Consider the following 12,618-nt stretch of genomic DNA (forward strand, 5'->3'; position numbering starts at 1 on the left):
ATTAATCTAAATATTGACTGATTCGACTCCTTGCTATTCAAGGGAATTTCAACAGTCTTCTCCAACACCACAGTTTGAAAGTATAAATTCTGTGGCACTCAGCCTTCCTTATAGTCCAACTCTCACAGCTATACATTACTACTGGTAAAACCATAGTTTTAACTATGGTTTACCTGTCAACAAGGTAATGTCTCTGCTTTTTAGTAAGCTGTCCAGATTTTCTAGAGCTTTCCTTCCAAGGAGCAAGTATATTTTACTTTATGGCTGCAGTTGTTGTCTGCAGTGATCTTTGAGCCCAAGAACATAAAATCAGACACTGCTTCCATTTCTTCTCCCTCTATTTGCCAGGAAGTGACTGGACCAGTCGTCATGATCTTCGTTTAGTTTTTCTTTTTTATGTTACGCTTCAAGCCAGCTTTTACACTCTCTTCTTTCACCCTCATCAAAAGGCTTCTCGACTCTTCTTCACTTTGTGTCATCAGAGTGGTATCGTCTGCCCATCTGACATCGTTGATATTTCTCTTGGCAACCTTAATTGTGGCTTTTGATTCATCCAGCCTGGCATTTCACATGATGCACTCTGCATATAAGTTAAACAAATAAGGTAACAGTATACAGCTTAATTGCACTCCTTTCCCAATCTTAAAGCAATCAATTGTTCCTTGTCTGGTTCTAACTGTTGCTTCTTGACTCTCATAAAAGTTCCCCAGGATGTAAGTAAGATGAATCCCATGTCTTTAAGGAATTGCCACATTTTGCTGTGATCCACACAATCAAAGGCTTTATTGTAGTCAATGAAGCAGAAGTAGATGTTTTCCTGGAACTCCCTTGCTTTCTCCATAATCCAGGGCATGTTGGCAATTTGGCCTCCCATTCTTCTGCGTCTTTGAAACCAGCCTGCACTTCTGGTAGTTCTTGGTTCACATACTGCTGAAGCCTAGCTTGCAGAATCTTAAACATATTGTGTGCTGGCATGGGAAATGAATGCAGTTGTTTGGCACTTTGAACATTCTTTGGCATTGCCAAACTGCTACAGCCTGACTGTTTACTTATACTTTTGTAATGAGGAAACCGACTAATGAGATCGCAGTTATTAGAGCACGTGCAAGATGTTCTTCCTGGTGCTAACACATATGGAGGCTCGGTGAACTTGGTTCCAGGACATATGGGAAAGGATCTTTTCCCTCCCCATTTCAGAGCAGCTGCAGATACTCTGTTTTTTACAGATTTACTATGTGATGAAGGGAAGCAATTTAACTGGCTGCTAAACTGAAATTGAATGTGCACAGAAAAGGCAGAAAGAGATGAAATCTCACTCTTTTCCCCTTTGCCTTCCAAGTAAGGGGGAAGAAACAATGCCCTGCTTCTGCACAGGAGAGGGAAGAAAGAGGTGCTTGTCACTAGGCTACCTTATCTCCCTACCTGGCCGTCATCATATGACCACGAATGCTTGGTTTTTCTCTTTTTGTCTCTTCTCTTCATTCTTTTCTGATCTTAGGTGAATGACTCCAGGAGAGAGAATGGAGTGGGCTAGGACCTCATGAGCTTTGCAATGTCATAAGGATGACCAGAGGTCCGGTAGCTGGAATGCATGACAGATTCTGCTGGCAGCCATGCAAGCTTAGGCTAATGAGCCAGCCCTGAGGAGTGACCTGTTTGAAACAGGTCAGCAGTAGTTCTACCTGGCAACCAAGATAATATGCCCTGAATACAAGAGGAGAAGTTCATCCACTGGCTATTCAACACTCAAAAGGAAACCTGGTAGCAGGGAATGTTTTGGGTCACTTTACAATTTTGTAATTGGTTGAGCCAAATCACTCCAGAGACTTAAGTAGTAGAGACACATGAACTCCTACTCTGGGAGGTCTTTGGACTTTGGTTCTTTTATCTTTCCAGTTAACATTTCTTTGTAAAAGCTAATACCATATGTTAATTGGTCAATTGATACGTATGGGTGAATATGGGTAACTGGGTACTTGGTACTGGGGAAAACTGACCAGATGGGGGTTCATGAGCAGGCTTAGAAATCCCCACCACCAATCCCTCAGGGTTACCTCTAGAACCCTGAAGGCATATATGTAGCCAGCTGACCTCTGGGGACTTGAGTTTGGATTGGGAAAGTAATCCCAGAGACTGCTGTACTCTTTTTTTTCTTTGAAATTTGATCTCAGCATTTGCCATCAAGCAAGATTCTCCACTGTTTCAGCTGATCAGTCAACATATCTTATGTTAAGCATCTGTGGTGTGTTGAGTTCTATACTAAACACAATGCGGAGCTGAGGTAAGAGATTGGGGAATAAGATGATCAGAAGAAGCCTAAAAAAGAAATAAGGAGAGAGAGAGAGAGAGAGAGAGACAGAGAGAGACAGAGAGAGAGAGACAGAGAGAGACAGAGAGAGACAGAGAGGGAGAGTGGGAAGGAGGCAGGGAGGGAGGGAGGGACAAAGGTGGGGGGGAAGGGGAGAGAGAGAGAGACAGAGAGAGAAAGAGAGAGAGAGAGAGAGAGAGAGAGAGAGAGAGAGAGAGACAGAGAGAGAGAGAGAGAGAGATCATGATACGATGGGAAAAAAATTCTGCCTAGACTAGGAGTTAGGGAACCTGGATTCTAATTCCAGCTCTGCTACTACAAGCATGTAGTAGGTACTTTGTGTCTGTTGAATTTTCTTTACTTGGTGGTCTGAACAAGTTAATTCTTCATTTCTTCATTCTAGGCTTAATTTTCTCTATTTGTAAAGCATATGTAAAACTCTAAGGTCCCTTCCAGCTCTAAATTTCTAAGACTGTGGCAAGACATTTCAAATCTCTTTACTTTTTAAATGGTTAATTAACGAGTCTATTAATTATGGTACCTGTTCATCCCTTAGTTTGTGGGGAGAGACTTTAGAGTCAAGAAGATCCAGGTTCAAGTCTTGCCCCTGAAACACACTGGCTGGCTAGCCTTGGCCAATCACCTAACCTTTCACTGCCCACCATAGCTAAGATTATCAGTTGTCAAACAGGTGCTTATTTCCATTGCTAAGAGAGAGTTTCCTCAGTTGAGGTTGTATCCACCAATGAAATCACAGGTCTGGTCCAAAAAAAGGAGAAAAAAATAAATTAAGTAATTTGATCAAAAATTTAAGGGACCACTTTGCCCTTTAACTAGTTATCTATTTCATGCTCATATCTTGGCAAGTAATTCTGCCTCCCTGGGAATAATATTAGTCCTTTTGTTTCACTGACAACACCCTAACCCAGGAGTTCTTAACACTTTTGCATCAAGGTCTCATTTGGCCTATAACAGAATACTGTTTTTAAATGCACAAAAGAAATGCATGAGAAAACCAATTATATCAAAATATAGCATGTGTGTATGTGTATAAATTCATATACCCACAATTAAGAGTCACTACTTAGCACTACCACCATAAATGTTTATTGATTAGGTACCCAAAATTAGCTCTCTACTTCCATTAGAAATCCTCTACCTTTAAATGTTTAATTGGTTTATTCCCATTCTGAAAGGGGACATGAGACATAGCTAATGAATAAAACAGCGCAAACACAGTTGAGGAGGGTATGCGGAATTAAAGAGAGCTTGGAGTGGGACAGGGTTAACCAAGGAAAGCTTCCTGGAACGGGTAAGTTTTGATCAGGGATTTGAAGGATCTTGAGAATGACTCTAATGTTTCCTGTGAATAGTGACATCACTCACTGTCTCTAGAATGGCAATGCATGACATTGGGTGACAGACATAGTTGGAAATGATCCCACTAGTGTATCTTCTTTGGGCAAGTAGGAGTGGGTAAGGAGGAAAGTGCATGTTGGAAAAATGATGCATGCTTGGTTAGTGACATAATTTTAGTCCCATGCAGCCCATCACCCCCTGTGGGGAGACAGCTTCCAAACGATGCACTTAATCCCTGTAGAATGCCACTGTCATTTAGAGGAATTACTACCCTTGAGGCAGCAATGCCCCAGCCAAGCATAACAGCATTTCTCAGAGGCAAATGGGTTCCTTTATTCAATCTCTCCCAACTCCATCTCGACCTTCTCCTCCCTCCTCCTTTTATCACCCAGGCTGTCTGTCAGGCCAGTCAGGGAAATATAATCTCAGGCTAAGTTTGCCCACCGACTCAAGGATCAGGTGACTATTATGGAAGGCAATACCAGAGCCTGTCCTGTCTGTGCCAGCATGACGCTGGGAACAGTCACAGCCTGTGCTGACCTCATGGGGTGGGCACAAAGCTAGCTATGAACTGGTATTTGTAACATTGGTCATCCTGAGCACGTCACACCCTGGTGCCCTCCTTGACCCCCATCCCAGCAGAGATGGAGTCTTTCCAGGAGTAGGAGGTACACTCTGAGCCCTGCTGTCAGTTGGCTGCCACCAAAACCCCACACCTGAAAGGGGCCAGATAAGGACTGAACAGCTGAGTTGGTACAATAACCGTCCAATAGAAAAATGGAAAAGGAGAAGAATGACAGCTAACCTCAGCCAACCCACCTATGATTTTGTCTTTATAGAATGGTAAATATCCCCTAAAAATCTCCCTTTGATTAAAAGTGGCTAATAAGGGAAGCAGTCCAGAACAAAAGATTTTGGGATCTTCCCCTCTCTTGTGGGAATGTTTCCATGAGGAATTTTACTTAAAATATCTTAAATGAGATTGAGCGCTATCAGATCCTCAAAGAAAGGCCTCCCAGTAGGAGTACCATGAACAATATTTCAACACATGCCTGCTTTTCTCTCCCCCTGTGAAATTCTGTGCGAAAACTCTTCAGGAGGCCGTAAGAAACAGTCAGTGGCTCTGTTCTTAAATTTCTTACAGAGCAAAGGGTTTGAGGGGAAAAGAGTAGATGGAGGATTTGGTTTCCTTGATCTGAGAGGGATTGGGGCCAGCCAGACAAAGAAATTTGAGTCACCAAAGGAAAGCTGGGAGAATCCAGATGCTAAGTTCTGGCCATCCATCAGAAGTGGAGCTGTGCTGTTTGAACAGTCCTTACTATGCATGCTTCCTCTTAGGCAACACTTTTCCAAGGAATCATTCAATCAACAAATATTGATTAAACAGATGAAGTGCCTGGCACAGTCTTAGGTGCCAAGAATACAAAAGCAAAAACAAAACAGATCCTCCCTGCCTTCAAGGAGTTTACATTCTATCAGGGGAAGCAAAACGTAAGTTATATAAGCATAGACGAAATACCATATTCCCCCGTGTATAAGATGCACCTTAATTTGGGGGCTCGAAATTTGAAAAAAAAATGTATTACATAAAGTTATAGAACTCAAGCTTTATTCATCTGCTCATAGCTTTCAGGCATCTTTTGGGCAAGTCTTGGTGTGTGTATGTATGCATAGTCCATTCCATTTCATGAACCTGAAGCACCAATTGTGTCCTTTGAAATCAGTTCACTTCTTTTTCATCAGCAGTTCTTCTTGCCTCATGCTGAACCATCTTTGTGGACACAGGAATTCTAATTGCCCTTTGCTCTTCAATCCATATCTTCAATTCCCTCTCTAATCTGGCCATTTTGCTGACTTGCCTCTCATGGACTTCTTTTGCCATGGCGTTTTCAGTAGGGTTTCTTCTTCCTGTAGCCAGTCTCGGATTCTTTTCTCAGTTGGAGGAGGACCAAACTTATGTTCAGCAGTGCGATTTCCATTCACTTTTGCAAACTGGATCACTTTTAACTTGAATTCAGCACTGTATGAAAATCTTTTCTGAGCCATTTCTGGGCAGAACGTGGCAAAATGTAACCTAATATACCAGTAACAAATGCGAAACAACGAGCGCAAATACAACAAGCATGAAAAAGCAGGAAATGCAAGTAAAAAAATCTACAACCACTGTATAAGACGCACCTAGTTTTTAGACCCCAAAGTTTTCTAAAAAAAGATGCATCTTATACATGGGTAAATACAGTAAATACAGTGTAACTTTTTAGGGGAAAGTCCTAGCAGTCAGAGGATTAAAAGAGGCCTTGTGTAGTTTTGAAGTACACTAAGAATTTTAAGAGGCAGAGGTGAAAAGAGAATACATTCGAAGCAGGCAGAATATTCTACGCAAAGGCACTGAATGGGACAGAAGATAGAGCACAAGGTGATCAGTTTGGTTAGATTATATAGAGCTATAATGTTCAATATTCCTGGAAGTGTAGCCTGGAGTCAGCTAAGCAAAGGCTTTAAATGCCAAAGAGAGAAATGTGTATTTAATCCTAAAGGTAGATAAGAAGTCACTGTACCCCATTGAGCAGTGAGGTGACATAGGTATACTGTGCTTCAGGAAAATCACTTTGGCAGTTGTACAGAGGACAGATTGGAAAAGGGGGAGGCTTTAGGCAAGAGGACTGATGAGGAGGCCGCTGCAAAGGTCCAGACAAGATGTGATGAGGGCTGGACCAAGGGTGGTAGTCTTGGGAGCAGAGTGGAGGAGAAGGATCTGAGAGGTGCTGCAGAAGTAAAACTGACTAGACTTATCAACTGATGGGATAGGGGAAGTTAGAGACACTGAGAAGTTGAGGGTGAGTCACAGGTTTCAAACCCAGGTGACCAAAAGGACAACAGTGCCTCCATCAGAAATAGAGAGATAACAGTCAGTCATTTTGTTTCATAAGTATTATATGCCTTAAAGAAAAAAAAAACAAGCCTTATATAATCAAGATTCATGGTTTCACAAATTAAAAAAAAAGAAGTGTAAGCTAGAGTCAGGAAAGGGAAGGAGAGACAGAAACCAGGAACAGAGAAGGAAGAATACTGGCATTCAACTCAAGAGTTCAATTCAGCACACATTCCCCCCCCGCCACAATGCCCTTCTTCATCCTTTTCACCTAGTCCGATATTATCCGTCTCATCCTTCAAAGCCCAGCTAAAGCCCCACCTTCTCTTCCAAGCCTTCTGTTACCATTTAAACCTGCGAGTGATCGCTGCTTCTCACATCTACCTCTCCATCTATACCTTACTGTATCACTTGGAGAATTGGCGTAAGAATGCTATCCCTCCTCAGAGTGGTGCCGTTGGGATTCAATAAAATGAAAAAGGAAGTATTGTCCATCATTGATTATTGCTTTGATCCTATAAAAACTGGGTTGAAAAGATACTCCCAGAAAGGAAAAAACAATAAGAGAAAACCCTCCAAACTAGCTCTTTTCATGGCTCAGTTCAAATGTCACCTCTTTTCTGATTTTTCCCAATTGTTAGCACCACCATCAAGTTGCTTTGTGTTTATCTTTTATATATCCCACATTTACTTATCTCTGGATTTTTTATATTTCTGCCCCACCCTCCAGTAGAATGTAAGCTTCCCGAAAGCAGAGACGGCCTCACTCACTTTTGTATTTTTATCCCTAATGTGGTACTTGGTCCATAGTAGTGTCTTAATAAATGCTTGTTGGTTGATTCTCAGCATACCGATTCATGAGAGACATACAGAAAGTAAGACAGTCATTGAATGAGGTTGTCAACATGGTGTATAGGCCATGGTGAGACGGTCATGCCTCTGGTGACATGGCCAGAGTTGCGGAGGGGCTGGAAAAACAGCTGGAGACCAGCTCCAGGTAAGAAGAGATTCACAAAATAAGTCTGCTTGGAAGGAAAGGGAAGCAGGAGCTAATCCTGGATCAGCAGCCCAAAGTGGCTGAGGAAAATGACATCAAGACCCAGGAATGTAAAAAGATATGGCAAGGGAGGACTGTCTCAAGCCTTCAGCCCCAGCCCAAGACTTTTTATTCTCTCAGAGCTGTCACCAGCAGGGGCTGGGACTCTACAGACTCAAATGCCACAGACAGCCCAGGACCTTGAAAACTGAACATGATATAAGCGCTATGTCCTATAGCATCAAACAAACAAATCCAAAGATGGCATCTTGTGAAATAATGACCAGAAGAAGAAGCCTTTGTGATTCTTGGGCAATTCAAGTTTGGAAAAGTTGCTTGAGGGGTGGTAGCAGATCATAGCTACAATGATTAGTCATGCTTTTAGATTCTAAAATATTTTCTTAAGTTATTTGTTTTTTAAATTAAATTTTTTTCAATTAACAAGTATTTATTTTCTTTCCCTCCCATCTCCACCCCTACAGACAATGTATTAATGTCCTTTTAAAAAAATTATAGTCATTTCTGGATATACTGTCTTCATACACACACACACACACACACACACACACACACACACACACACATACACACTAAATGAGCCCTTCTTTATAATAAGTAAAAACAGTTATTGCCTCTAAAATTGGTGAATATTAGCTGTCTTTGGCGTCCAACTACGTGACATAGTGGATAAAGTCCTAGACTTGGAATAAAGAATACCTTAATTGAAATCCTGCCTCAGACACTTACTATGTGACCCTGGGTAAGTCACTTAACCTCTTTTTGTCTTAGGTTCCTCATCTCTAAAAGGGGGATAATAATAGCACATAATAGGGATAATAATAGTCCCAGAGTACCGTGAATGTCAAATGACATAATATTTGTAAAACACTTTGCAAAATTTAAAGTGCTATTGAAATGCTAGTTTTTATTATGAAAACACAGAGAGTGGTACTACTGAGATCAAATGTTAATAGTGACATATACCACAAACTTAGAAGGGGCCTTAGAAATCACTGAGTTCAACACATGTGTCTATAAAATCTCCTACCCCTGCCTGAAGCCTTCCAGAGACAGGGACCCTACTGCCTTCTAAGCAGCCCAGTATGCTTTAGATCAGCTCTGATCGCTACCAAGTTTATCCAAACATCAAGCCTTCTCTGCAACTTCCCCCTCCAGCTTGTAGATCTGCCCAGTGGGGCTAAGCACGATGAGTGGTTCTTTGTTTTTACAATTCATCGCCCTCTTTTGCACCTGTTTACTTGGGGTTTCATTCATGCTGCTCAGCAGAAGCACTCTGATTGGTTTCATTTTTCTGTTTATGATCCTGTGCCATCAGCTCATTTCCACAGAAGAAGCTATGGCTGCATGTTACTAAAGAATATATTTAAAACACCAAAGCATAAGCAGTGTGATGAAAAAGACTGGAAGTCAGAAGATCTGGTCTATATTTCTGCCTCTATCTCTGACCCATTATACTAACTGAAAGAAGTCAGAAATTACAGTGTCTTAAAGCTGGAGAGATTTTTAGAGATAAATTTTAGAGATAATTATCCCAAATCACTGTACTTTTATAGTTCACAGGATCATAGAACATTAGACATCATCTAAAATGATAGGATCATAGCTGAGAAGCTGGAAGGGACCTTAGAAGCTATCTAATTTTAGAGACAAGGAAACAGAGGCCCAAATTACCAAAGTTATTCAAGTAGCAAATACAGAGCTGGGGTTCCAACCCATATATTTGTCTCCAAATATAGCATTTTTTCCACCAAATGACTCTTCCTCCCACTTTTTAATTTTATGTATTTATTTATTTAAAATAAATATGTTGTCAGTTGTTAACAAGAAGGAGGGATCATTTCCTTTAATTTCAACATTCTGGTTCTAATATTGTGTATCTAGGACTAATATTTATATTATTCCCTCACACTTTGGCCTCTTTCCTTCTTTTTCTTCCTTCCAAAGCAACAGGGCTTTATCTGCCTGATGGGGACCAGGAGATGAATGGGCAAAGGGAAGTGATGAGAGAGAAGCCAAGGAGGTGATGCAGAGACAGATTTCACAACTCCTAACCACCAAAAACTAGAACTGAGGTCTCAGGACACACAAGAGAGGTTCCAGGACAAGATGACAGGTAGATATTTCTTTTGACTGGGGCCAGCTGTTGAGTTCTTTCTCTTTGCTCCACAAGCTAAATTGGCAAGAAGTTCGAGTGATAATCAGAGGTCTCTGCCAGCAACAGGACCCAAATCAAAAAGTACTACATGTTAAGAGTTTCGGCCTATACAAAATCTGGAGTTTCTCTACCTGAAAACTATAATCAACAAATATTTGTTAAGCACCTACTATGTGTCATGCACTGTGCTGAAAATACAATAACAGCATTCCTATAGCTCCTACTATGTGCTGGGTACTACACTAAGCACTTTATCTCGTTTGTTCCTCACGACAACCCCGGGAGGTAGGTGCTATTATAATCTCCTTTTTACAATTGAAAAAAATAAGGCAGACAGAAGGAAATTTATTCAAGGTCACACAGTAAGTGTCTGAGGCTGAATTTGAACTCAGATGTTCCTGATTCCGGGCCCACTGCTCTATCCACTGAACCATCTAGCTGCTAGACAGAGATGAAAGTCTTGTTGATTTTTGTAGACATGCCACACAGATATTAAAGGAATTGAGGGTGTTTCATTTAGAAAAGAGAAGATTTAAGAAATGTATAATAACTGCCTTCAAATACTTAAGGGACTATTTTATGAGAAAATATAGGATCATAGATTTGGAGACCAAAGAGTCCTTAGAGCCATCTAATCCAATCTTTTCATTTTACCCACAAGGACACTGAGACTCAGAAAGGTTAAGTATATTGCCCAGGGTCACAGAGGCAGTGTTTCAGAGACAGAATTTGCTCTCTCTGATACTACCTGGGTAACTCTAATCCATACAGTTTCTTTCTTCCATTGTAACATGGGGATAATAGTGGCACCTTCTTCCCAGCGTTGATGTGAGAATCAAATAAGATGATATTTGTAAAATGTTTAGTACAGTGTCTGACACAAAGTAGGCGCTTAATAAATGCTTATTCCCTGTGCCCTTTCTCTTCCCCATAGGTCTCCAGAATCACCACCCTGGGCTGCCTGAATAATTTCATTGCTGCCAGCTGGCTAACATCTGCTCAGCCAAGACTCAGACTCCACTTCTGATGCTTACTATCTGTGTCACCTTGGGCAAGTCATTTAATTTGTCTGGGTCATTTGTAAAATGAGAGGGTCAAACTAGCTGGCCTCTGCAGTCTCTCTCAGCTCCAAAGCCATGACCCTAAATTGTAAGATCAGATTCTGTCTGCTGCTCTGGAGTATCTGAATTATGGTCTTCTGAGATCCTTCCCAAGTTTATCTTGGATGGAGATTACGGTGTCCTAGTAGGGCACTGGATGGTGGCAGGGTGACCCAGAGCATTGGGCAATTCCACAGTTTATTTCTATTTCAAGCTCATATTCCATTAGGGTTTTAAGCTCAGTTAACTGCCACTCAACCAGTGTCTCAGGGATATTTGGGGAAATTACAGATCAAACTGGGGCCGTGGTATGGGGAGACTGTCACCTTGCAACACTGTCCCTGGTGTTGTCTGCAAGAACAGAAACTGCTAGGTGAGCTAGTCAGGAAGATGTGCTTGTCATTCCACTGGCTGAATTATCTTGTAATAAAAAAGCCAACACCACAGCTCATTACAACCAGTTAGAGTAGCATGGACCGTTCTCCTGCAAAGAGATGCCATGTTTGATAGGCCATGCTTGTTGGAATGCCCTAAAGCAAGTTCTTAACCTGGAGTCTGTGAATTTAGATATAGATATAGACACAGGTGATATAGGTATAGTTAAATGTTAGAAAAATAGATAGCTTATTCAATATAGTTGTTTTTCTTTGTAGTCTTACTTATTTAAAAACATTATTCTGAGAAGGGGTCCCTAGGCTTCATTAGACTGCCAAAGGAGTCTAACAAAAAAAGCTTAAGGCTTAAGGCTAGAGGCTGCTATCTGATGAGGTGGATTCTCCCAAGGGACCCACGTGAAGAAAGGGTGCCGGGGGAGTACTGAAAGTATTACCCTATTTATTGATTATATATCATTGTATACATAGTTAATATATATTATTTTATATGTATTTTATATACCACATATTAATTGTTATACATTTTCCTCTATGCTTGCTCTTGTACAGAGCAAGAAACCTCAAGAGGTAGCTAAGTGTCCCAATGGTCAGAGTGCTAGGCTTGGGTAGTTACATGGTGCGGTGCACACAGCACCAGGTCTGGAATTAGGAAGACCTCAGTTCAAATCTAGCCTTAGACACTCCTAGCTGTGTGACTCTGGGCAAGTCACTTAACCCTGTTTCCCTCACTTTCTTCATCCGTAAAATGAGCTGGAGAAGGAAATGGCAAATCACTCCAGTATCGTGGCCAAGAAAACCCCAAATGGGATCATGAAGAGTTGGACACAACTGAAAAAATAAATGACTGAAGATGGAATTTTACCTCAAACATTACCAGCTCTGTGGTACCCTGGGCAAGTCACTTAACTATTCTCAGCCTCAGCACCTTCATCTGCAAAATGAGGACAGTAATGGCACTTTCCTTGAAGGGTTTTTGTGAGGATCAAATGACATGACATCTGTAAAGAACTTTTCAAACCTATATAAATGCCAACTATTATGAACCGACCCAGTTCTGTCTCAATTTTACCACTCACTAGCTGTGCAACCTTGGGCGATTCACTTTCCTTAAATGTAAAATTCAACTCAACAAGCATTTTCTACCGTACATGCCAGACACTGTGTTAAGCACTGGAGATACAAAGATAAAAATGAAACAGAGACATACACTAGGTGGCGCGATAGAGCATTGGCTCCAGTCAGGAAGACCGGAGTTCCAATCCAGCCCGTGTGAGTTTGCTCAGTTTGCTTCAGTTTCTTCATATGTAAAATGGGGTTAATAATAGCACCTTCCTCCCAGGGTTGTGGTGAGGATCAAATGAGATAACAATCG

The sequence above is a fragment of the Trichosurus vulpecula genome, chromosome 8 (genome assembly GCF_011100635.1).
Source record: "Trichosurus vulpecula isolate mTriVul1 chromosome 8, mTriVul1.pri, whole genome shotgun sequence".
Classification (NCBI taxonomy): Eukaryota; Metazoa; Chordata; class Mammalia; order Diprotodontia; family Phalangeridae; genus Trichosurus; species Trichosurus vulpecula.